The sequence below is a fragment of the Lissotriton helveticus genome, chromosome 12 (genome assembly GCF_964261635.1).
Source record: "Lissotriton helveticus chromosome 12, aLisHel1.1, whole genome shotgun sequence".
Lineage (NCBI taxonomy): Eukaryota > Metazoa > Chordata > Amphibia > Caudata > Salamandridae > Lissotriton > Lissotriton helveticus.
In genome coordinates this window covers 886364757-886388396 of record NC_136073.1, presented here as the reverse complement: position 1 = coordinate 886388396, position 23640 = coordinate 886364757, and the positions used below count along the sequence as shown (strand labels likewise).

Genomic DNA, 23640 nt, shown 5'->3' with positions numbered 1-23640 from the left:
TGTCCTAATGCTCTTTTATAGGTCAGGCGCAGGGGCCGTATCAATATATGATCTCTGGGGACAATTTTCAGAGCTTTAAATCTCTTGCTGCTTTTGCACAATTATGGTCAAACCATTTAGGGTCCCTCAGCGATGGCCCAGATATGGGAGTTGATAGCATAGACCCTACTTTTATGACAATTTCCTCAAATGCTTGGAGGGTATCCAGCGGGAGAGATGCGGGAGACACACATGATTTTAATTCAGGGGCACAAGATTTATGGATACTGTCATATAGTATATCAGGGTGCACAGATGACCACTTAAGTCGGCGCCTCCCATCTGTAGGTTTCAAAGCACCCTGGGTTTTCAATCTTACTCGTTGATTCAGTAGATTTCCACCCAGGGAAACACAGATGGGATTGTGGTCGCTGTAGATACTATCCTGAATCTTAAAGCCCGATATGATGGATTGGAGACCTTAAAAAAACAGGATATGATCTATAAAGAAACCCCCAGTATGGCCTTTAAATGTGGGGACGGGCTGGGTACTACAAACGTCCACCACAGACATGACTGAAACCAAATCAAATTCATTAAGTAAATCATTCAGTATTTCTCCCCGACCAGAATGTTCGAAGCGAAGGCCCCCCATCTTATCACATCCTAGTTCTCCCATAACAGTGTTCATTGGATTCCCACATGGGTGCACATTGAAGTCCCCTATTAGCATGATTCGGTGAGGGTTGCTTCCACAGTGCTGTCTAACAAATTCCCCCAATTCTGCAATCTTGCAATCCCCTCGAGTATTTACTGCATTATAAAAGTTTATCATAGACACCATTGTGTTCCCTCTCTTTAGGGTCACTGCTTGAATGTCTGTGTTATTAGAGATTATTGGTTTCACTACACAATTCAAGGCTAACGCAGTGTATATAGCCAGGCCTCCTTTAGCTCTACCACTACATGACGGCGTTGCTGGCAGAAAGAAGACTTTATATCCTTCTAAAAAGATGTTACATTCCACCATCCAAGTCTCTTGCAGACATATCACCGAGTAAGATTTTATAAACTCTACCCACTTTGGGTCTTGGGCCTTCCCCGCCAGACCAGCAATGTTCCTTGAAATGACATTATGGGCCATTTGGCTATATGAGACCTCTGAAGAAGTCGCTTTCAATACCTCTAGGCCAACAGATGTGCGCCCGTCAACCATAATCTGTCTAGAGGGCCCCCCTCTATAGGTTGGCAATTGGGAAATGTCAGCGGTTCGTTGGAAGCTGTGTGGGCCTTAAGTCAGTCGCAGTCCTCTAACGAGGAGAGGGCTGCGAATCTATTTGGCGCCAGCGCGAAGGGTGTTTGGATGCAGTCTCCCCGGATGCTTTCTGTTACCGTGCCAGGGGTCAGGTGATTAAATCTGCTTAGTCTATTGTCAGGATCGAATCTATGCGGCTGCCAGATGGTGTGTGCAATGAACTTATTTCTGTTGATGATGTCGGTTGGTAAAAGAAACTGTAATCCCTGACAGACCTCAGGATCGTGTTATGGTCACGGTACCTCTATTGTGCGACACACAGTTCAAATAAACCTACGAAGAACAAAATACCCTTGTATAATGCAACCAAGATTTATTGATGGCACTTCTAGGATTTGGTAAAGTCATGTAAGGTAGTTCAAAAATGAAAGGCAGTGACCGGGTTAATTCACCCTACGTACTGCAAGAAATAAAGCAAAAGAGACTAAACCAATCTCTGGGCAGTTAATAGGTCGGAGCAAGTAACAGCCGTTAATGCTTAACGTTAACACCGTCCTCCGCATGAGTACCGGTCCCGGTACTCCCCAACTGAGGGCACTGTGCTAAGCAGTGGCCGACAATGCCACTCGATATCTAATGGTTCCGTCCGGAATCCAGTTAGCTATCCCTAGACAATAATTCCTGGTCTCACCGTCTTCCGCATGAATGCCGGTCCCGGCACTCTCCAACGGAGGGCACTGTACTATGTAGTGGCCGACAATGCCACTCGTTCCTTCCACACCAATAATTCTCGTGAGGCAAGGAATGGATCTCTAAAGTACCAAGGTGGGTGTCCTTACGCTGTTGTCCACACCAACACAGCACGGGAATACGCCCCAGATGCAAAGCGCTATGTCCAAACAAACACAGCACGAGAATACGCCCCAGATGCAAAGCGCTAACGTCCCAACGCGCAAGGGAGCGGCCGCTCACCTCACCAAACAATTCTCGAATCCTCAAACTAGAACCAAGAAAGGATTACTGAGAGCTGAGTCTCACCTGTAGCAGCTCCGCGGATTCGGCCTCGTACGGACTCTCAATTTCCGACGCTGGTTGCTTCTTCCGACTTCCTTATGTGTGTTCTGAGACTTGCGCATGCTCCTCGCTAGGCTCTCTGGGAGTGGTAGTCCTTCCAGCGGCGGGACTGGGAATTGTAGTTCAGATGGCGGCCATAATTGCATGGTGTATAGTGGGCGACCGTCTAGCTCTCCTCCAAACCCTGACAGAAACCCAGGGGGAGGATCTGTATGCCACGGCCCATATTAAACAGTTTTGCTTGGGTCTCTCTGAATATTCTTTCGACCACCAAGCGATCGTTGAAATTCACAATTATACAGTCGCCCCACCTGCCTTTCTCGAGTTACCCAACCAACCTACTCGTCGCGCCATAATAATGTTATGGCCTATTTCAGAGCCCACGGAGGTATTGTTTGAAAACCAATGAATCACCTTATTCTTAAGCTGATAGAATGCTTCTGTGGTGTATGAGTCTCTGAGTGGGTCTTTGAGTGAGTGCATGAGTCTCTTAGTGGGTCTGTGAATGAATGCATGAGTCTCTCAGTGGGTCTGTGAATGTGTGATGCTCTCAGTCAGTCTGTGAGTGGGTACGCGAGTCTCTCAGTGGGTATGTGAGTAGGTGCGTGACTGAGTGGGTCGGTGAGTGGTTGCATGAGTTTCTGAGTGGGTTTGTGAGTGGGTGTATGAGTGTCTCTGTGAGCGGGTCTGTGAGTCTCTGAGTGGGTCTGTGAGTGGGTGTATGAGTGTCTGAGTGACTCTGTGAGTGGGTGCTCGTCTCTCTGTGGGTATGTGAGTGGGTCCATGAGTCTCTGAGTGGGTCTGGGGAGGGTGCATAAGTCTGAGGGTCTGAGTGGGTCTGTGAGTGGGTGCTCGTCTCTCTGTGGGTATGTGAGTGGGTCCATGAGTCTCTGAGTGGGTCTGGGGAGGGTGCATAAGTCTGAGGGTCTGAGTGGGTCTGTGAGTGGGGTGTGAGTCTCTGAGTAGATCTGTGAATGGGCGAGTGAGTGCCTGAGTGGGTCTGGGAGAGGGTGCATACGTCTGAGGGTCTGAGTGGGTCTGGGAGAGGGTGCATACGTCTGAGGGTCTGAGTGGGTCTGTGAGTGGGGTGTGAGTCTCTGAGTAGATCTGTGAATGGGCGAGTGAGTGCCTGAGTGGGTCTGGGAGAGGGTGCATACGTCTGAGGGTCTGAGTGGGTCTGGGAGAGGGTGCATACGTCTGAGGGTCTGAGTGGGTCTGGGAGAGGGTGCATACGTCTGAGGGTCTGAGTGGGTCTGTGAGTGGGGTGTGAATGGGCGAGTGAGTGCCTCTGTGGGTCTGTGAGTGAATGCATGAGTCTGGTAGTTTATGTGCCCTCTGTTTTGCCTTTCCTGCTCGTTTTTCTGCGCTGTTTTGCTTTTCCTGCTTGTATTTCCACCCTCTGTTTTGCCCTCTTTATCTCTCTATTGCCTTTGCTGCACGTTTTTCTGCCCACTGTTGTGCCTTTTCTGAGAATTTTTCTGCCCTCTGTTTTTCCTTTTCTGTTTGCTTTTCTGCCCTTTGTTTTGTGCTTTTCTGCTCGTATTTCTGTTCTCTGTTTTTCACAGGGGGGGGGGCCCGTGCGGTCCTCCACCACAGGCCAATTTTGGCCCGGGTACCCCATCGCCTGGTGCCTGGCCATAATTCAATAGGGGATGGGGGTTGCGTGGCCCTCTTCCCAGGCGATTTTGGCCCTGGGGCCCCATATCTCTGGGCCCAGACTTATTCAATAGGAAAGGGGGCTATGCAGCCCCCACCCCGGGCCTGGCCTAAAAATATATGTGATCAAAGGGGCATAGGGGCCAATTTCAGCCCCTAGAATCCCATCCCTCATGGCCCTGCCATGTTTCCTGAGTGTCCTGGAGCTCACATAGGGCACCCAGTATGCAGGATCAGGACTGTGGGGGGAGTCTCAGGGCCCCCTCAGTCCCAGCCAACTCCTCGCCTCCTGCAGGAGCCAGCCTAGCTATTGCACACTGGGAGCTGCTGCAAATGCAGCTCCTTGTGTGCAAGAGCAAACGTTTCATTTCTTTTCCTGCCCGCTTGTATGCGTGCAGGGAAAGAGATGAAACCTCTGCTTCCAGCGTGGGGAGCACTTTGACAGCTCCTGCACGCTGGAACTGGAGTTTTTGCTTTGGCTTTGCCGGAGCTGTGAGATCCCGCCAAGCAAAACAAAACAGCTATGTCCCGGGGTGGGCACTCCAGGACATAGCAGGAGGCTGCCCTGGGGAGTGGCAGTCCACAGGGCAATAATCAGCCTTGGAGGGGGGTGCGGCTCCCCTCTTTAATGTTAATAATAGCCTTGGTGGAGGTGTTGGTCCATGGGACTTAGGGGGTCTGTGTGGCCCCACTATACAATTAATTTATTGCCCTAGGGAGGTGGTGGATCCCAGGGCCTGGTGGATCCACAAGCCCCCCCCCCCTATTTTGAATTAACTTACGCCCCAGGGAGGTGGTGGTCTCCGGGGCACAGAGTCCCCCCTAATCATTCTATTTTTATCGCTGGGGAGATGGTTATCCCTGGTGCCAGGGTCTTCACGTCCTCCCTGCCATAATTTTAACATAAGCCCCAGAGAGGGGATGGTCCCCGGACCATAAAAATGCCCATTGAGGATGGGGCACGTGCACTCTCCTCCTTTAATTTAATTAAGGAGGCATTCCCTCCTGTGTGTGTGAGCAGTGTTAGCCTGGCGCTGGTAGCAAGTGGTGCATTACAACGAGAGTCAGGCGCTAGTGCGGTTGATTTAAAAGCCGTCTAGCCTTAAAATCTTTTTATAATCTTGTGTATCGCTTTGGTGCTAATTTACTTTTTAAAACAACTGGGGGGTGAATTTGTTTGCAGAATTGTAAACATTTTGGTTTGCACTTGTTTCCCCTCTGAACCCACCTGATCGGTCCCCGGTCTGTCACGGCGATTCTGTGCCGCTTGAACGGAGGGACGCGACTCCTCCCCCTTGCTGCCTACATACGCGTCTGTTGAAATCGCCGCGCTGGTGTGAGCAGTGTGAGCCTGGCGCTGGTAGCGAGTGGTGCATTACAACGAGAGTCAGGCGCTAGTGCGGTTGATTTAAAAACCGTCTAGCCTTAAAATCTTTTTATAATCTTGTGTAGAGCTTTGGTGCTAATTTACTTTTTAAATCAACTGGGGGGTGAATTTGTTTGCAGAATTTTAAACATTTTGGTTTGCACTTGTTTCCCCTCTGTACCCACCTGATCGGTCCCCGGTCCGTCACGGCGATTCTGTGCCGCTTGAACAGAGGGACTCGACTCCTCCCCCTTGCTGCCTACATAGGTGCCTGTTGAAATCGCCGCGCTGGTGTGAGCAGTGTGAGCCTGGCGCTGGTAGCGAGTGGTGCATTACAACGAGAGTCAGGCGCTAGTGCGGTTGATTTAAAAACCGTCTAGCCTTAAAATCTTTTTATAATCTTGTGTAGCGCTTTGGTGCTAATTTACTTTTTAAAACAACTGGGGGGTGAATTTGTTTGCAGAATTTTAAACATTTTGGTTTGCACTTGTTTCCCCTCTGTACCCACCTGATCGGTCCCCGGTCCGTCACGGCGATTCTGTGCCGCTTGAACGGAGGGACGCGACTCCTCCCCCTTGCTGCCTACATAGGCGCCTGTCTGCGCCCGTCCGCGACCGGTCGGGACCCGGGGCCATAGACCCTACTCCATTTTTAATCTACACTTCTGCAGATCTCTCTGCTCTTCAAGGCAACTGGCCCCTTAGTCCTTCCACACTTGAGCGCATCTCTGCTCATGAAATCTCTGCCCCTCTCCCCCCCCCTCCGGCCCCCTTGCTTGGGTCTCTGTCAGATGTTCCTTTGGCTCCCCTTCTTTTTCCCTCTTCCCCTCCCCCTCCCTCTTCCTGTCTGCCCATTACGGCTTCAGCCTACCTCCTAAACACCCGTTCAGCGGCCAGACACCAGCTGGAACTTTTCAATCTCTGGGACACTGAGATTACAGATTTCCTGTTTCTTACGGAAACCTGGTTCTCTGCGGATTCACTGCCTAATGTTTTATCCGCGCTCCCCGACTCCTACTACGCCCTTCGGGCTGATCGCCCCAACGGGAAGGTCGGCGGGGGCGTGGCCATGATCACCCGATCCCATCTTCAGTTCCAACCACTTCCCTATCTCCCCATACCTAATGTTGACCTTATAGTGGCCCGATCAATGAATCTCCCGGTCCCCCTCACTGTTGTCCTTCTATATCGTCCCCACCAGACTATGCCCTACTTTGTGCCTGCACTACAAGAGCTGCTGGCCACTCTCGTGGTCAACAACTCTTCAGTTCTTTTATTAGGCGATTTCAACTACTGGCCTGGAGACCCCATGGAAGATCTCTCTGACACTCTGTGCGGCCTCAACTTCATATCTCACTTTCACTCCCCCACTCACGTACATGGCCATATTCTCGACCAGTTATGGTCGGCTAGCCGGACCATATCGTCCACCACCATCCTTCCCTGTACTTGGTCGGACCACTCGCTCATTTCCTTTTCCATCAACCTTGGAGTAGTTGATAAGCCCCCTCTGCCTAAAAACATCTTGGCACGGAACTGGAACCGGGTGGATTTCAACACTCTCTGCTCTTCTCTGGCGACTTCCCTCCCCAACCTATCTGATCTCTCCCTTGATCATCAAGTCGATGCTGTCAACACCTGGCTGTCCGCACCTTGTGTGGTTCTGAAAATCTGGATTCATATAATAGTACTGGACTCGAGAATAAAAACTTCGTCGAAATAGGACGAATTTTGTATCAAAAGACCGAGAATGACGAGTACATCATGTACATGTATTTTCGGCGTATTCGAGTGACGATTTCACCTCGAAATCGTCATTTACATTCTGAACCCTTAGCTCCCATTTACATGTTGCCCTTTACATAGGCCTTAATCCAGTTGAATTTGATTCCACAAGGACACATACTCCTTAATCGACTTCTCCCTGACCTCAGTACAAGTTAGAACCATTGCCCCAGGCCGAACTCGTTAGGTCAGTTCCCTCCCAGTGGCCGAGCAAGATAGCATCTAGGCTCAACCAGCCATAAAACCATTTGAGCACGCACACCTGCCATATCTCGCTCACATCTTTTTCTCCACTCCTTTTCTTTACTTGCTTTATGATGGGGAGGTGACCGTTTTTATTGGGGGTCCAGCGATATCTGATGAAATGTTGGGCCTTGCCGGATGATTTGTTATGGGCAGCACGACATGAAATATGTACATGTCATCATGACTCTGCTTTTCTTTTGTAACCAGTAACTATAAATGAAATACCACGAATTCAAGGAATGTTTTGCCCAAGGCTGAAAATCATGTATAAAGAGAGAAGCCTGACTTCGTGAAAGTGTGCAGTCTCCTGAGAATATACCCGTATTGTACTTCTAGGACCCTGTTACCTTGGTTGCAGCCAATAAACTAATCTTTGACTTCACCTCGAAGACTCTGAGTTTCTGTAGGTCTGACTCAGGAGAACCCGAGGTCTCTGGGTGTTGATTCCCTGGCACCGCTGGGTTACCGGTTCTGTGCCGGTTCTTAAAAACCCAGTACCTCAATTGGCGCCCAACGTGGGCCGATTCCAGTGGTACCAGTCAGCCTGAAGATCGTGAGGAGCTTCGTGTGGAAATTCCGGAGGAGGGCCCACCACCTCATCGACCCCTGCATGTCGACGTGGTCCGAAGGTCTTTGCTGCGAGGTTCCCCGCTTCCCGACGGCTACAAGGACTGCTGCCCTGGCTATCGCACTGATGTTGGACCCTTGAAGTTTTCGGTAGAGCGAAACACTGAGACGAGTCTTCTGGTGACGCCATCGATATTTTCAGTTAAGTATAAGTGGCGCGTCTCCCAGTCCTTAGTTGGACTTACTTGGTGGTATCTTTGGGATACAAAAGGTTTTGTATTGGTACTTGCAAGCACCATAACCGAAGGACTCGTGTATTCACGAGAAATATCGTAACCGATAAATCCTTTGAAGTTTTGGAACTAGACTAGAGAGCGAGGATGCCTAGTCTTAGACTTGGGAATTTATTTTGTCTTGGTAGTAATAATAGGGACTCCCGATTGGAGGACTCATGTCCGGTTCCTCCAGTTGGAACTCCGACTTACGAGCTATATGTTAAACATGGGGTAGGCCCCATCGTTTACAACGAAGTATGGATTAAATACACTAGGAAAGATGGTGTTTTAAAATGGCCCCAATATGGTAGCTTTGATTCTGAAATCTTAGACAACCTTGAAGTTAAACTCTTCAAAAAGAAAGCCCGGCCGGCGATGTTTGACTCTTTCCGCTTATGGCGCAAAGAAGCCAAACAAAAAGAAATTAAATTCGCTAAGAAAAATAAGAGAGAAGGGGGACTTTCGGTAATGCAAGCAGCCGTGCAGTTTAAAGATAATGAAGAAGAGCAGATAAATGAGCAGTTGCACAGGCAACGTAAAATGGCAATAGATAAGTGTTATCCAGTTTTGCCATCTCTTCAGCAAGAGGCAGCAAAAGAGCGTGAAAAAGACCCATTAATGTCGCAATTATTAACTTCACCACCCCCCTATGCGCAGAATGCCACATCACCCCCGCAACCTTTAGTTGCACAAGCTGCGCCTCCTGCTCTTCCACAGCACTCACCAGCTGTTCTTCAGCTGGCTCCTACTTCTTCGGTGCAGCCTCCTCCAGGCCCACCGACCACTTCTGTTTCACCTGTGTTTTCTACGATTTTGCCTACTGTACTTTTTACATCTCCTAATGCTCCCTCTACGATTCTGCCTAGTACCACATCTATTTTCCCTGATACCTCTTCTGCCATCTCTACCCCCGCCTTATCTCACCCCGTTTTTCCATCTGTTTGTCCTTCAGTTTCACCTTCCATTCGGCAGAAAATGGCCAGCACTGTTACTAATCTTCTTTTACCTCTTTTCGGATCGCCTGCTACGACCCCTAACATAGGAAGAAGACAGTTGCGAAGTCAACTGCCTGATTATCAAGAGAGAGATTCCCTGAATAGTTTAGCTCGGAAATGGGTCATGGACACTGCAAAATATGATGTACAGTCTGTCATGGAAGTCTTCCATCAATGGGAAGCAGCGACACAGAGATATGTTTTCGAACAGATGTGTGTCTTTCTTGGCGAGGATTTAGAAGACAATGATCAAGAATGCATCCCTCAAGAGATGTGTCGTGTACGATTTAAGTTTGGAGAGGGTATGATTGTAGGTCCCGATGTGGAAAAGGCAGTTCAAATGTTATTATCATATCGAAGTAAGGGAAACAGTTCTGGGTCACCATCGGAATCTAGTGCATCTAGTAGGAAAAAGGCACGACAATACCCTATGAGAGAAGTTCCCCCACAGTGGAGAGAGGGTGACGCGACCGCTGTCCCACCTGTCCTGCCACACTTTCACCGTGTATGGGTACATGTCCCATGGAAGCGAGCTGAAGTTTTAGCACTCAAACAAACATTACCAGATCCGCGTAAAAATCCTGCAGGGTACTATAAAGAATTGTCGCAAACTGCTGGGTCATGTATAATGAATTTGGCCGATATCGATATGTTATTTGGGAACGTTGTTCCACAGCCTTTATGGGGTAAAATTCGTCAAGTAGATCATGACCAGGAATTAGGTGACACGTGGGCTAATATTACTGCTGCAGATGCACGACAAGTTGGTGGTGCCAAGCCTGAGCCTCTGATAGCAGAACTACCTGGTAGAATAGTAGATTACATGAAAACGATAATGCCTGCAATACGCGTAAATTGGGATAAGTTATCTGCATGCAAGCAAAAGAAAGAAGAAACTGTTTCAGATTTCTTCACCAGATTTGAAGAAACATTCATTGACCACAGCGGTCAAGATATGACCACAGAAGGTGGTCAGAGATTGTTTGTCGATAAATTCGTGCACAATCTGCTTCCAGAATTGTGTAGGAAATTAAAAGATTCAGAAAGTTCTTGGGCAGTCTCATCTTCAGCCCAGATATTAGCTACCGCACAGTACTACGAGAATAGAGACAAAGATGAGAAAGATAAAGTAGAAAAGAAAACTAGAGAACTCAAAACGAAGGTTTTGCTACAGCAAGCCTATCCGCCACGTGGTGGTGGTAATCAACATAATAATGGCCAGAATCACTACCAGAATACTTTTCAGCAGCCTCAACAATATCAGAGAAACTTGCAAAGATTCGATTACACTCAACCCCGCGTAGGTCCTAACCAGTGTTTATATTGCAAACAGGAGGGTCATTACAAGTATAACTGTCCTGCCCTACCACAACGTGCAAATGGAATTTCTGGTGTAAGAGGTCGTGGCAGTCAGCAAGCGCCTAGAGGTAGAGGGCGTGGAAACGCCCCTCAGGACGCGCGTCCCCTTCCACCACAAAACTCTATGAACAGGTTTGATCAGCAAAATAACGTATCTGACAGGACAGCTCAATACTACGTTGATGAGTATTACACAGAAAATGAGCAGTGGGAAAATGAGGATTGCTAGGACAGCCATAGACAAAGAGAGGGAGTCGTTTCAGTTCCAGCAGATCAGAGTGGACCTTACGTTGAGGTGATTACATCAGGTGTGTCAGAACCTTTTCTGTTGGATACTGGTGCTACAAAGAGTTCTATTATGCACTCCAAACTCCCTGGCGCACCTTTGTCTGGCAAAATGAACGTTTCTGTAGGTTTTTCTGGCGCCCCAGTTAGAAATCCGATTTCTGACCCTTTATCTCTTTCTGTTGGTCCTTGTGAATTCGAAGCACCCCTTATTTTGACAACAGGTTATGGTGAAAATTTACTAGGATTAGATTTGCTAAAAAGATTGTATGCGACTTTGTACTGTTCTCCTTCAGGAGTACAACTTACTTTAGGTAAGAAAGTGGTTTCTCCCATGTATTTGTCGAGAAATGCACTTCCAGCAGAATTGTCGATTCTCCCAGATATTCTTTGGGCTACTGGTCCAAATGATGTAGGTCTTTTAGAAATTCCACCATATGTTGTAACATTGAAGTCGAATGTCAGAATGCCACGAATTCCCCAATACAGAATATCTAATGAGGGTGAAAGAGCTTTGCTAGCGATCGTTTACGAATAATTGAAAAGGATGTGATTGAAGAAACACGAGGCAATGTTTGCAATAGTCCTGTTCTGCCTGTTTTAAAATGAACTGACCCTTCTCAGCCACCTGTGTACAGATTCGTGATTGACCTTAGAGAGGTGAATAAAATTGTTGTGCCACAATTCCCAGTTGTCCCCGACATTACCACATTATTGACTATGATTCCAGCCTCTGCCTCCTGGTTTTCGGTGATTGACCTGAAGAATGCTTTCTTCAGTATCCCGATTGCTGAGGAAAGCAGGGATATTTTTTCCTTTAGTTTAGGAGGTCGAAGCTTCCGCTTTAAACGCGCTCCTCAAGGCTACTGTGAAAGCCCCTCAATATACAGTCAAGCTCTGAAACGTCAGCTTGACACAATGGTTTTGCCCAAAGGTGCCACTCTCGTACAGTACGTGGACGATTTGCTCATCGCTGCGGATACTGAGAAAATTTGCAAAATGGCCACGTTGTCATTATTGCGTCATCTATGTGATTTGCATCACAAGGTGTCACTTTCCAAGCTTCAATATTGCCGACAAGAAGTGACCTACTTAGGTCATCTCTTATCGAAGGAGGGAAGGAAACTGACCCCAGAAAGAATTCAGGCAATAGCAAAATTGAGTGTGCCAAGAACACAGAGAGAAGTACGTGCTTTCTTGGGCATTACATCGTACTGTAGACAGTGGATTCCAAATTTTTCGTTATTAGCCAAACCCTTGGTGGCATTAACGTGTAAAAATACACCCAATCCCATTCCTTGGTCGGAAGAATGTCAGAAAAGTTTTCTCGAATTACGCACAGCATTATGTTCGGCCCCTGTGTTAGGTACCCCCAACTACAGTAAGCCTTTCACATTGTATGTCCACGAGAAGGAAGGCTGTGCATTGTCTGTACTGACTCAGTTATTCGGAGATAGACAGCGGCCATGCGCCTATTTTTCGTCAACTTTGGATCCGGTAGCACGAGCATTGCCAAGTTGTTTAAGGGCCACAGCAGCAGCAGCTGTTTCCATTCGACAGTCTGCTGGTCTAGTAATGAATAATACACTAATCGTGATGGTCCCGCATGCAGTAGACACATTGTTAAATAGGACCAAGACACAGCACTTAACTAGTGCTCGACTGTCCAGTTACGAATTGACGCTGCTAGCGAGCCATGTGCACATAAAAAGGTGCAGTACCTTGAACCTAGCCACATTGTTACCAATTGCAGAGGAATCAGATGCTTTAGAACAGCATGATTGTTTTCTTAGAACAGAGGAAGAGACGAAAGGGAGAGTTGATTTGTTCGACACTCCTCTTGCTGAATGTGATGGTACATTATAGGTGGATGGTTCATGCTTTAAGCTCCCAAATGGTAACGTGACTACAGCATATGCTGTCACAACTTTGCACACAGTCATTGAAACTGCGCGAATACCACATGGTTCAGCTCAAGCCGCAGAACTCGTTGCACTGACGAGAGCATGTGTATTGTCTAAAGGAATGAAAGTGACTGTCTATACCGACAGCCAGTACGCTTTTGGAGTGGCTCACAGTTTTGGACGATTGTGGAGAGAACGTGGGTTCCTGACTTCGCATGGAGCTAAGATTCAGCATGGTCAGTTGGTGAATGAGCTTCTTGAATCACTGACGTTGCCCCTGCAAATAGCGATCGTGAAATGTAGTGCTCACAAGAAAGTAACTGATGATGTTGGTCGTGGAAATGCATTTGCTGATGAAACCGCGAAGGAAACTGCAAAGAATGTGATGAGCCGAATGTATGTTGCGAGCCCAGAAAGATGGACTGGTGATGTTGGAATATGTGAAGACACGATAGAAAGTGTGAAGTCCATCCAAGCTGAGGCCCCGGAGAAAGAGTTAAGCATGTGGAGAGAAAGTACAGGGAGAATGGATGCAAATGGTTGTTGGATTGAATTGACAGAGCAACAGAGATGGTTGTTACCCGATGCATACGTGCCTGCAGTGGTTACAATGGCTCATGGAATGGCCCATATCAGCGCAAAAGGGATTTGCGAGTTGTTGGCCCCAGTATGGAAGAATTCAGGGATTCCCAAGTGTGCAGAGAACGTTGTCAAGAATTGCATGGTATGTCTGAAACACAATCCTGGTAGGGGAACCCCAACTCCAGCTGGTCATTTTGCACCTCCTACGTATCCGTTCGAGGTTTTGCAGCTAGATTTCATACACATGGAGAGGTGCAACAACTTAAAATACGTGCTTGTGGTTGTTTGTGCCTTCTCAAAATGGGTAGAAGCCTATCCCCTAAAAGACAATACTGCCTTGTCCACAGCGAAAGCCCTTGTAAAAGAGTTCTTCCCCAGGTTTGGAATGCCTAGAATGGTCTGGTCTGACAACGGAAGTGAATTTGTGGGTCGTGTGATGAAAAGAGTGTGTGAAGGGCTAGGCATTAGGCAGAAGTTCCACGCTGCAAATCACCCCCAATCAGCTGGATTAGTAGAATGTTACAATGGCACACTTAAACTTAAATTGGCCAAAATCCAAGCGAGCACAGCTCTTAAATGGCCTGACGCTCTACCCTTAGCACTCCTATCCACCAGAATGACTGTGCATTCGCGAGTGAAACTGAGCCCCTATGAAATCATCTTTGGTCGGCCAGCCAACATATGGGGAGTGCCTAGGCCCACGAAATTCAGCGAGCTGCAACACCCTATTTTGCTTGATTACTTGTATGAATTGACGGCTAAATTGCGTGTTTTATATCAACAGGTCCACAACACCTTGCCTCCGGTCACTGAGACTCCGGGTCACTCCATTGAACCCGGTTCATGGGTCCTAGTCCGCAACTTTCAAAGAACAAGAAACGACCAGCCCAGATGGACCGGGCCTCACCTCGTCCTCCTGTCTACAAGGTCGGCTGTTAGGGTGGAGGGGAAGGCCAATTGGGTCCACGGGATCCATTGTAAGAAGATACCCTTCCCTCTGCCACATGACCAATGGGTCCAGAAAGGAGGCACTGACTCAGAGCGCACAACTGATGAACGTGTAAAAGAAACTAACCCTGACTGTGAAAGCGAGAACATTTTTCGAGAAACTGTGCCACCACCAGAATAATTGAACTCTGTGGAACCTGAACTACTATTTCTGGACCAGACAGTACCCGGGAAAAGACGCTACAATTTACGACCAAGAAAAACAGACTAATTAAAAGTGATTCCTTTTGTGATTCGAGAGAAAACCCCATGAACTAATAAAATGTGTCTTTTCCCCAAATCCTTTTTTAAAAAAAGCGCAGATCTCCCATCTAGGTAACTTGCTTATTTTTGTTTTTTTCGAACCGCCATCCGGGTTCCGCTGCTAGGGTCGCGGTTGATTAAAGACTTTTGGGTGCAGCTGACGACGTTAGGTCGTTGGTTCTGGTTGGTCCAAGGGAGTTGCCCTAGACTGACGGAAGCATCCTTTAGCAGAGACAACCTACCACCGCGGGCAGCACCTTAGAGAGGATGGAGTTTCCTGATGTGGAGAGGCCTGCCAAACAAATGAACTTTAAGCAGAGACTTTCTAACACGATGACGAAGAAAAGTTTTATAATAGTGTGTATTTTTATGCTATTCAGCGTAATGGTCTTTTTGATAAGCTATGTTTTATTCTCTTTTCATGTGACATTTGCGCCCACTACATCACCCATACCTCCTCCTACTGTTTCCTCTCATTCTTTCCACCCTCTGCCTGACCACGAATCAAATAGGAGATTAGAGTTCATTAATAACTCCTTTGTTCAGTTATTACACCAACACCAACTTGTAATGAACACAACTAACTGTTGGGTGTGTGGTCTCATGCCTCACACAACGGACAAAGGTATCCCCTATTTGGTCCTGCCATTTAGTCACAATGGTTCAGTATGAGCATATAGGACAATGTTCATATATGCACGAGAAATCCAACCCCTACGTTCTGTAAAAGACAACCTCAAAACTAGCGCCCTAGTCAAAGGTATAGTTGACATGATCAAGGAAGTAACTTCTTACGAAGATACCCCGGATGATGAGATACTTGCATATGTAGGTTGGAACGTGACCGGATATGGCACTACATTAAGTGAGAAACAGCAAGCCAAGAGATCGTCCCCTATCTGGATCGTACCCCATCAAGGTCACCTGTGTCTGCAAGGTATTGGCAAGAATCCCAGAGCTCAGCTAGGGAAGAGTGTCTGTACAGAAACGTATGTTTTTGGATCTCAGACTTCCCCTGCGTTTTTAGCCGCTAAGGGTACTTATTTCATCTGCCATGATAGAGCCTATACATGGTTGCCCCCTGACTTCTCGGGCTCATGTTTTGTTTCATTCCTGTTACCTCCCACCTACACAGCAGCGGCGGATTACCATCGGACAAGGGTAGTTAGAGGTGTTTTGAGTAAAGAAGAATTTGGTGACTTTGCAATGGGTTTTCTGCCGTTCTGTGGAGCCATGGCTAACAGCAGGAACATAAGGCAATTGACAAGGGTAGTTGAATCCACCGTGACTGAAACTGCTGGTGCCCTTAGTAACCTGACTGCTGAGCTCCAGTCGGATCGACTTATGACCCTTCAGAACCGGGTCGCTTTGGATGTAATACTTGCGGACCGAGGTGGAGTATGCAAATTGATCCAGTCCAGTTGTTGCATTTTCATCCCAGATAATGCTCCAACAGTGTACAGGGCCATCTCCAAACTACATAAGATTTCCGAATCTATTCATGTGGATAAAGGAGATTGGTCGCTAATGGGATGGTTCTGGGAACTGATATCTGCCTGGGGATGGAAAATTCTGATGGTCATTGGGATGGTCTTAGCCATTCTTTTTCTGTTCTGTCTATGCATACAGTGTGCTCCTGCAATATGTGGCCTCTGTGCTACATCATGTGTAAGGAAGCCTGTGTCAAGAAATGAACTAAGCACTAGAATGATGTTACAGCAACATCTCAATGACTTTAGGAATATAGATCTGGACTCAGACTAACATGAGGATAGATTAATTGCCTATGTAAGGGCAAAAGGAGGGTCTGTGGTTCTGAAAATCTGGATTCATATAATAGTACTGGACTCGAGAATAAAAACTTTGTCGAAATAGGACGAATTTGGTATCAAAAGACCGAGAATGACGAGTACATCATGTACATGTATTTTCGGCGTATTCGAGTGACGATTTCACCTCGAAATCGTCATTTACATTCTGAACCCTTAGCTCCCATTTACATGTTGCCCTTTACATAGGCCTTAATCCAGTTGAATTTGATTCCACAAGGACACATACTCCTTAATCGACTTCTCCCTGACCTCAGTACAAGTTAGAACCATTGCCCCAGGCCGAACTCGTTAGGTCAGTTCCCTCCCAGTGGCCGAGCAAGATAGCATCCAGGCTCAACCAGCTTTAAAACCATTTGAGCACGCACACCTGCCATATCTCGCTCACATCTTTTTCTCCACTCCTTTTCTTTACTTGCTTTATGATGGGGAGGTGACCGTTTTTATTGGGGGTCCAGCGATATCTGATGAAATGTTGGGCCTTGCCGGATGATTTGTTATGGGCAGCACGACATGAAATATGTACATGTCATCATGACTCTGCTTTTCTTTTGTAACCAGTAACTATAAATGAAATACCACGAATTCAAGGAATGTTTTGCCCAAGGCTGAAAATCATGTATAAAGAGAGAAGCCTGACTTCGTGAAAGTGTGCAGTCTCCTGAGAATATACCCGTATTGTACTTCTAGGACCCTGTTACCTTGGTTGCAGCCAATAAACTAATCTTTGACTTCACCTCGAAGACTCTGAGTTTCTGTAGGTCTGACTCAGGAGAACCCGAGGTCTCTGGGTGTTGATTCCCTGGCACCGCTGGGTTACCGGTTCTGTGCCGGTTCTTAAAAACCCAGTACCTCACTTGCGGCCTGGTTGCCCCCCTCAGGAGGGTCAAGGCGTGTCGCCTCCATGAAGCCAATAAGTGGTTTTCTGACAATCTCAAAACCCTTAAATTGGCCCTGAGACAGTCAGAACGACAGTGGAGACGCCACTACTGCCCCTCTCTGAGAGCTCGATATAGTTCTCTCCTTAACAACTATAAGAGAGCCATTCTTTCGGCCAAACTAGAATACTTCTCTGGAAAAATACTGTTAGCAGCCAATAAACCTAAGAAGATTTTCTCTATTGTCCACAATTTGGCGGCATCCGATAGAGTCAATTCCCATCCTGTCCCATCCCAACCCCTTTGCCTCTCCTTGAATGATTTATTTTTTGAGAAGATCGCCAACATTAAACGGAACATTCCCCAGCCTTCTTTGTCCCTTCCCCCTCCTTCCCTCCCTCCCTTGTCCTCTTCTCTCCACCATTTCCCACCCATTTCGAAGGAATCCTTCCTTGTTCTGCTTAAGAAAGTCAAGTCAGGCTCCCCTGCCGACTATGGACCGGCCCTCATTTTAAGGGAACTGTTATCTGGCTGCCCTGATCCCCCATTTCCCTTCTTAATGCCTCCATCTCTCAGGGCACAGTTCCGGTTTCTTTCAAATCGGCTACAGTTATCCCCATTTTAAAAAAGCCCGGCTCCGACCCCACTATTCCTGCCAACTTCAGGCCCATTTCCTTGCTCCCCTACTTAGGCAAAATCCTGGAGAGCCACATCACTTCCTGTCTTTCGGCCTACATCGAGGACAACCATCTTCTGGCCTCCCGTCAAGCTGGCTTTCGTCCGGTCCATTCGACCGAATCTGTGGTCCTTTCGGTACTGGACGAACTGAAGAGTAAGGCTGATTCCAACTCCCCCCAAGCCTTGGTGCTTCTTGACTTGTCAGCTGCTTTTGACACGGTCGACCATTCCATCCTTCTCGACCGTGTCAGGGCAGCTGGCATTCATGGCACCGCTTTCTCCTGGCTCGCCTCATTTCTCGAAGGCCGGACGCAGGCTGTCTGTCTCTCTGGTTTCTCTGCCCCCTCACGCTTGGTGTCCTGTGGGGTCCCCCAGGGTTCCTCTCTTTCTCCCCTCCTCTTTAACCTTTATATCTATCCCCTTATTGTTTCTCTGTCAAACATGGAGGTCTCCGTATACATCTACGCTGACGACCTTCAGCTTGTCTTTGACCTTTCCCACGATTCGGACTCCCTTCTTAAATTTCAAACTACACTCATTTTTATTTCTGATTGGATGAACCAAAACCACCTAAAACTGAATCCGGATAAGACGGAGCTGATCCTGACCGGGGGTTCTTCCAGTCCATGGACCCCTGCCTTCTGGCCTTCCATTCTTGGTCCCCCCCCAGTTCCCTCTGTTTCAGTCAGAACCCTGGGAATTAAAATCAGCCAGGACCTCTCCATGCGCCCCCAGGTCAGCTCTGTGGTTTCATCCTGTTTCTTGTCCCTAAGGACTATCCGTAAGATTTCCCGTTCTTTTTCTTTTGATGCCCTCAAGATTATCGTTTTGGCCATGGTCCTTTCATGGGTGGACTACGGGAACTGCTTGTACGCGGATATACCCTCCTACGAGTTGCGACGCCTCCAGTCCATCCAGAATCAGGCCGCTCGCCTTATCTATCGGCTTCCCAAATTTCATCATACTACTCCTCTTCTTAGGTCCCTTCATTGGCTCCCTATCCTGCAGAGAACCCTCTTCAAGATGGGCTGCTGGGTCTTCATAGCCCGGGCTCGCACGGCCCCTGCTTTTATTAACAACATGATCACCCACTATCTACCTTCCCGTAACCTCCGTTCTTCTAGCCAGGCACTCCTCTGTGTTCCTCGTTTCCGCAAGTCCAGAGTAGGTGGCTCTAGATTCTCCATCTTGGCTCCCCGCTTTTGGAACAGCCTCCCACTGACCATTAGATCCATTACCGTCTATCTTCACTTCCGCAAATCCCTCAAACCCCACCTGTTCTCCCAAGCATTCTCTGATTAAACTCTCTCCCTGGCGCTACGCTCACCTGTAAAAGACTGTCCCACAGCGCCAGGAAGCCGCTTGGCCACAGAGCGCTTTATAAATACCTTCAAATTCAAATTCCCTCAGGACCTGGCCCACCCGGTGGCTTTATTAAAAACAAGCCTGAGAGACTGCGCTTTTTTCCAATTTTGCTGCAAATTTGTAGATGGACCTGTGATTTTGTGAAAAAATTGGGGGAAAAAATTATAACGCCCATCGGTGTTCCTGTCTTCAGAGGTTCCGAGCATGGGATAAGCCCTCTTTAATTAAGGGGACTGCTTCAGGCCATGGCCACAAGCCATGGGTTGTAGGTAGGACAGATATGGGTACTATGTACAGACATGGCCACAAGTCATGACCTGTAGGTAGGACAGATATAGGTACTATGTACAGACATGGCCACAAGTCATGACCTGTAGGTAGGGCAGGTATGAGTACTAGTCACAGACATGACCACAAGTCATGACCTGTAGGTAGGGCAGGTATGAGTACTAGGCACAGACATGGCCACAAGTCATGACATGTAGGTAGGGCAGGTATGAGTACTAGGCACAGACATGGCCATCAACCATGACTTGCACTCTGGTTCTACGGGAGATCTTAAAGGACATTATCAATAACATTACTGCGGAATCATCTTCGGCATCGTTCATAAAATCATCACCGAGATTACTGATGCGACGCCAGATTACACTTTTCAACAAATGATGGGACACCCTAAGTCTAGGGATGAACCTTCCTGGTGTATGAAAGGACATTGGTATGGTGACACTTCTTGGGTATAGGACAACAGTTGATTGGAATAGAACGGCCATTGGTGGGTATATGATTCCACATCTGCAGTGGAATATGATCTCCCTTTTGGTGCATGTCATAAAACTAATAGAGAAAGTAGCTGCACAAGATTTAGACACAAGCGTTCTCACAATACCAATCAGTGGTGAACAATGTGCATTAAAAGGGAGATTGGCCATTATTCGTCCTCAACGTTCTTGGGCATTTGGGTTAGAACACTGTTAACCACCCAGATAGTGGACATTTTGTCACTGGTTCAATTTGCTTTTAAATGCAGACCTTGCCAGTATCTTTTCTCCATCTTCTCTTGCCCAGGCAACCCAGGTTCCTGCCCTCCCCTGCTTTGAATAGTACCAGGACATCTTGCATAGTTTGTAACTCCACGCTCCTCCCTAACGTCGCAGGATGATTATAGCACTGCCTCTGGGGCGATCTTCTCTAGGCCCTAACCAGTTCTTGGAGCCATCTATACACTTGTTGACAAGACCACCCATTTAGAATCCTCTTTTCTCCTCTATTAACCAACACTTAAGATCGTTTGACCTGGCAGAGTACCCTCAGAAACAACAGCATAATGTATTAGAACAAGGCAAACATTCATGTAGAATTGTAACCCCCTGCTAAGACCAGCCTTGAAACAACCATGCCTTCATTAGAAACCCTACAGGACCAGCCTACAAGGAAGCTAGTGCGACCCTATTGTGAAATCCACTGCATACAACCCCACTTCTTGGCATTTCTTCTCTTGGGCCAAACCTATCCAAGGGCCCATATCTGTAACAAGGCTGTCACATTTGTACCCTGATTTTCCACCTCCTAACCAAAACATCATGTCCAAAACTCTGCTAACCTGGTGAATTTTCCTTGGTTGGGTTCCATGATGGAAGCAGGCACCTCTTGTCAGCCAATCAGCTGGCAGAATGCACACACCGCTTCCACAGCTCTGGGGGAGGAGGAAGGCAGGCTCCTTTGTATGTAAAGCCACTTTCTGAGATCTATATCTGTACATTAAATGCACTTTTCCTGATTTGGACTCTGTATTCAAAATGAGATGAGACAAGATGTATCTAAAATATTGCGCTACCCCAGGTACTTTTCTTGTGGCATTGCACCAGGTGGTGCTGTTTGGAAGGCAACGGTGCTGGGCCACCACTACATGTGTGTGACACACAGCTGCTCTGCCCAAGGTATATTGTCATGGTGGGTCTGGAGCCTTTTATGTGCCTGGGTTAGGCCCAAGTAACAGAGTTACACATTTTTCCTACATTCTCCTGATTTTGCACAATAACATTTGTGCTGCGACCTTTTGCACATATTTGCGTGCCCGTCAATGTTGGATTAGTTTCTCTGAAACTGCTTTGTTTACACAGCTTTGCATAACATTATCACGATGACTCGAACACATGTACACGGCCTCTTGTCACACTGTGTACAAATGTCGTTCTATCTTCATCCATGGCGCAGCAGGGCTATCTACATATCCATAAGATCACTAATCTATACGCACATCACAAGGATGCATGTATTATAAATAACGATTAGCAGAAGAGGCACTTCAGTTAACACCGAGGGTCCCTGAATGCTTAGACTTCACCATGCAGCGGTCTGACATCTCTGTGAGGGGGTGTCCAGTTCATGAAGAAGACGGGCTCCTACATTCTCTCCAGTCAGGTAATGGTATTAGATCGTCCCTTGGTTTTTTTTTGGCGTCACACCTACACACACACTCTAGGTACATTCAGATTAGGGTTTGCATAGTAGGAGTACGCCTGATTACTACCTTGTATTATATGCCTGCATATATACACTGTTTTAGCACCAAGGTAGAACTGTATCTACTGTTCACTCTTTTGGTGCTTGTAATCACTTTCATCTGCTTCTGTCTACTGATTATCGCAGCACATATAGTCTATACGAGAATAATGTTAGTTCAATAAATATATTGTAAACGCCCCACTGTGTATTCTCTGTATATTTCTCTGAGCACAAGTGAGCACGAGTGACTGAGCGAAAGGTTCTGATCTGTTACCACGACCCCTGAGGGGTCAGGGTTGTCATGTTCAGTGATTGCCAGAAACCATTCGCTCCCTGATAAGTTTAGGGGGTGCTTATGTTGGCACTGTGAACTAGCTGGTCTCTAGGCCAACATATCCTGCGGGGGTGCCTGGAATCAGTTTAGACACCTCACTCAAAGTTTATGTTGGCCAACAAACACGCAGATCCTGCGGATTAGTAGGAACAGGAACTTCACAACACCTTGCTCCCTTGTGCAGAGGAGTGTTCCTCCTGGCCAGTGCTTAATTCCAGCGTGCAGTGGCGTAGCTAGCCCTCTGGGTGCCTGTGGTGGTCTCTGCGGCCGCACTGATGAGCGTGGGATATGAGGGGGTTGTTGTCGCCCCAAGATGGCCGCTGCCACCAAAACTCGAATGCTCCCCCTAGCTACACCACTGCCAGCAAGGCTTGCTTCTTTGACTCTGTGAAGTTTTTCAGTTCACCATCTAACATCCCTCATGAATCCTCTCTGTTCTGCAGTGCTTACCAGAATCCATTCCAAAAAGCAAAATTGTGCTCTGGATCCTGCAATGCCACGACGCTGAGGCCTATCTGGAATCTCGACCCTGTAAAGGCATCTTGACTGTGATTTATTGTGTGCGGCGACTAAGGTGAGTTGGTACACTTGCCCCATCTGCTGGCGCTAAGAGGAGGAACAGGTTATTGTAAAATATGTTTAGGCTGTCGGTTTTAGGTTTAAACCTATAATAACTGATAAAACCCCACTGAAAGAGAACTAGCCTGTGCAAACATATAAACACTGAAAAACACCTGCACAACCATAAACTAAATGCCATTCAAGGAAAGGAAAAAGAGAGTGAAAGAGTCATTTTGTTCTTACTGAAGGGGCCAATACAATGTAACTTTGTTATACAAGCTAGCAGTAAGAAAGACTGGGCTAACATTATTCTGCTTGAGTTTTGTTGTTTAGGAATGCAACTAAAATATTGTTTCTTCTTCCTTTTGCTTTTTTCAGTTTTGTGGTCTTTGGTCTAAAGATGCAGGGTTTAGAAGCATGTTTTAGGTCTTGTTTAATTATTAGAGAATCAGGAAATATCAAAATCGTATTTGATATTTTGGCTGCGTTTGATTCTTGCACTGATCTGTAAAATGGCTGGTTTCATAAGACTCTTCCCTAATATGTGTCATCACATTTACTCACAGAGAATGGGTAAAAACCCTTAATACATTAGCCCCCAGTATCTAGTGAGTCGGCATTGATAGTAGGTGAATTGCCAACACCTCAGGCTTTAACAATTCAATGCAAGGTATAGTGACAAGTATATGTGAAGAGAGCACTATCACCAAGCATCTCAGATAGTTGTGAAAACGTGACACCAGACTTTTGGAAAACAAGGAACACAGTGTCACTTGGAATGCTCTGCAAACAAGGTTCTTTCCAAGTTCAACAACGATTGGAGTGATATTGTTCGTATTTGCAGTGATTCAGCTTTATATATATGAACATTTTGTGTGATGACCTGTCAAAATTGATACCTGAGCTGAA

The 23640-nt window shown here is 47.0% G+C and overlaps 1 protein-coding gene across 1 annotated transcript in view; it reads left to right on the top strand.

Annotated features, from left to right (window-relative positions):
- LOC144799394 (asialoglycoprotein receptor 1-like) overlaps positions 1-23640 on the top strand; it is a 171761-nt gene that overhangs the window by 41804 nt on the left and 106317 nt on the right. The window contains exon 2 of the mRNA XM_078670684.1: positions 22614-22744. The gene's annotated coding sequence lies outside the window, so the exon portion shown is untranslated. The remainder of the gene's footprint in view (positions 1-22613; positions 22745-23640) is intronic.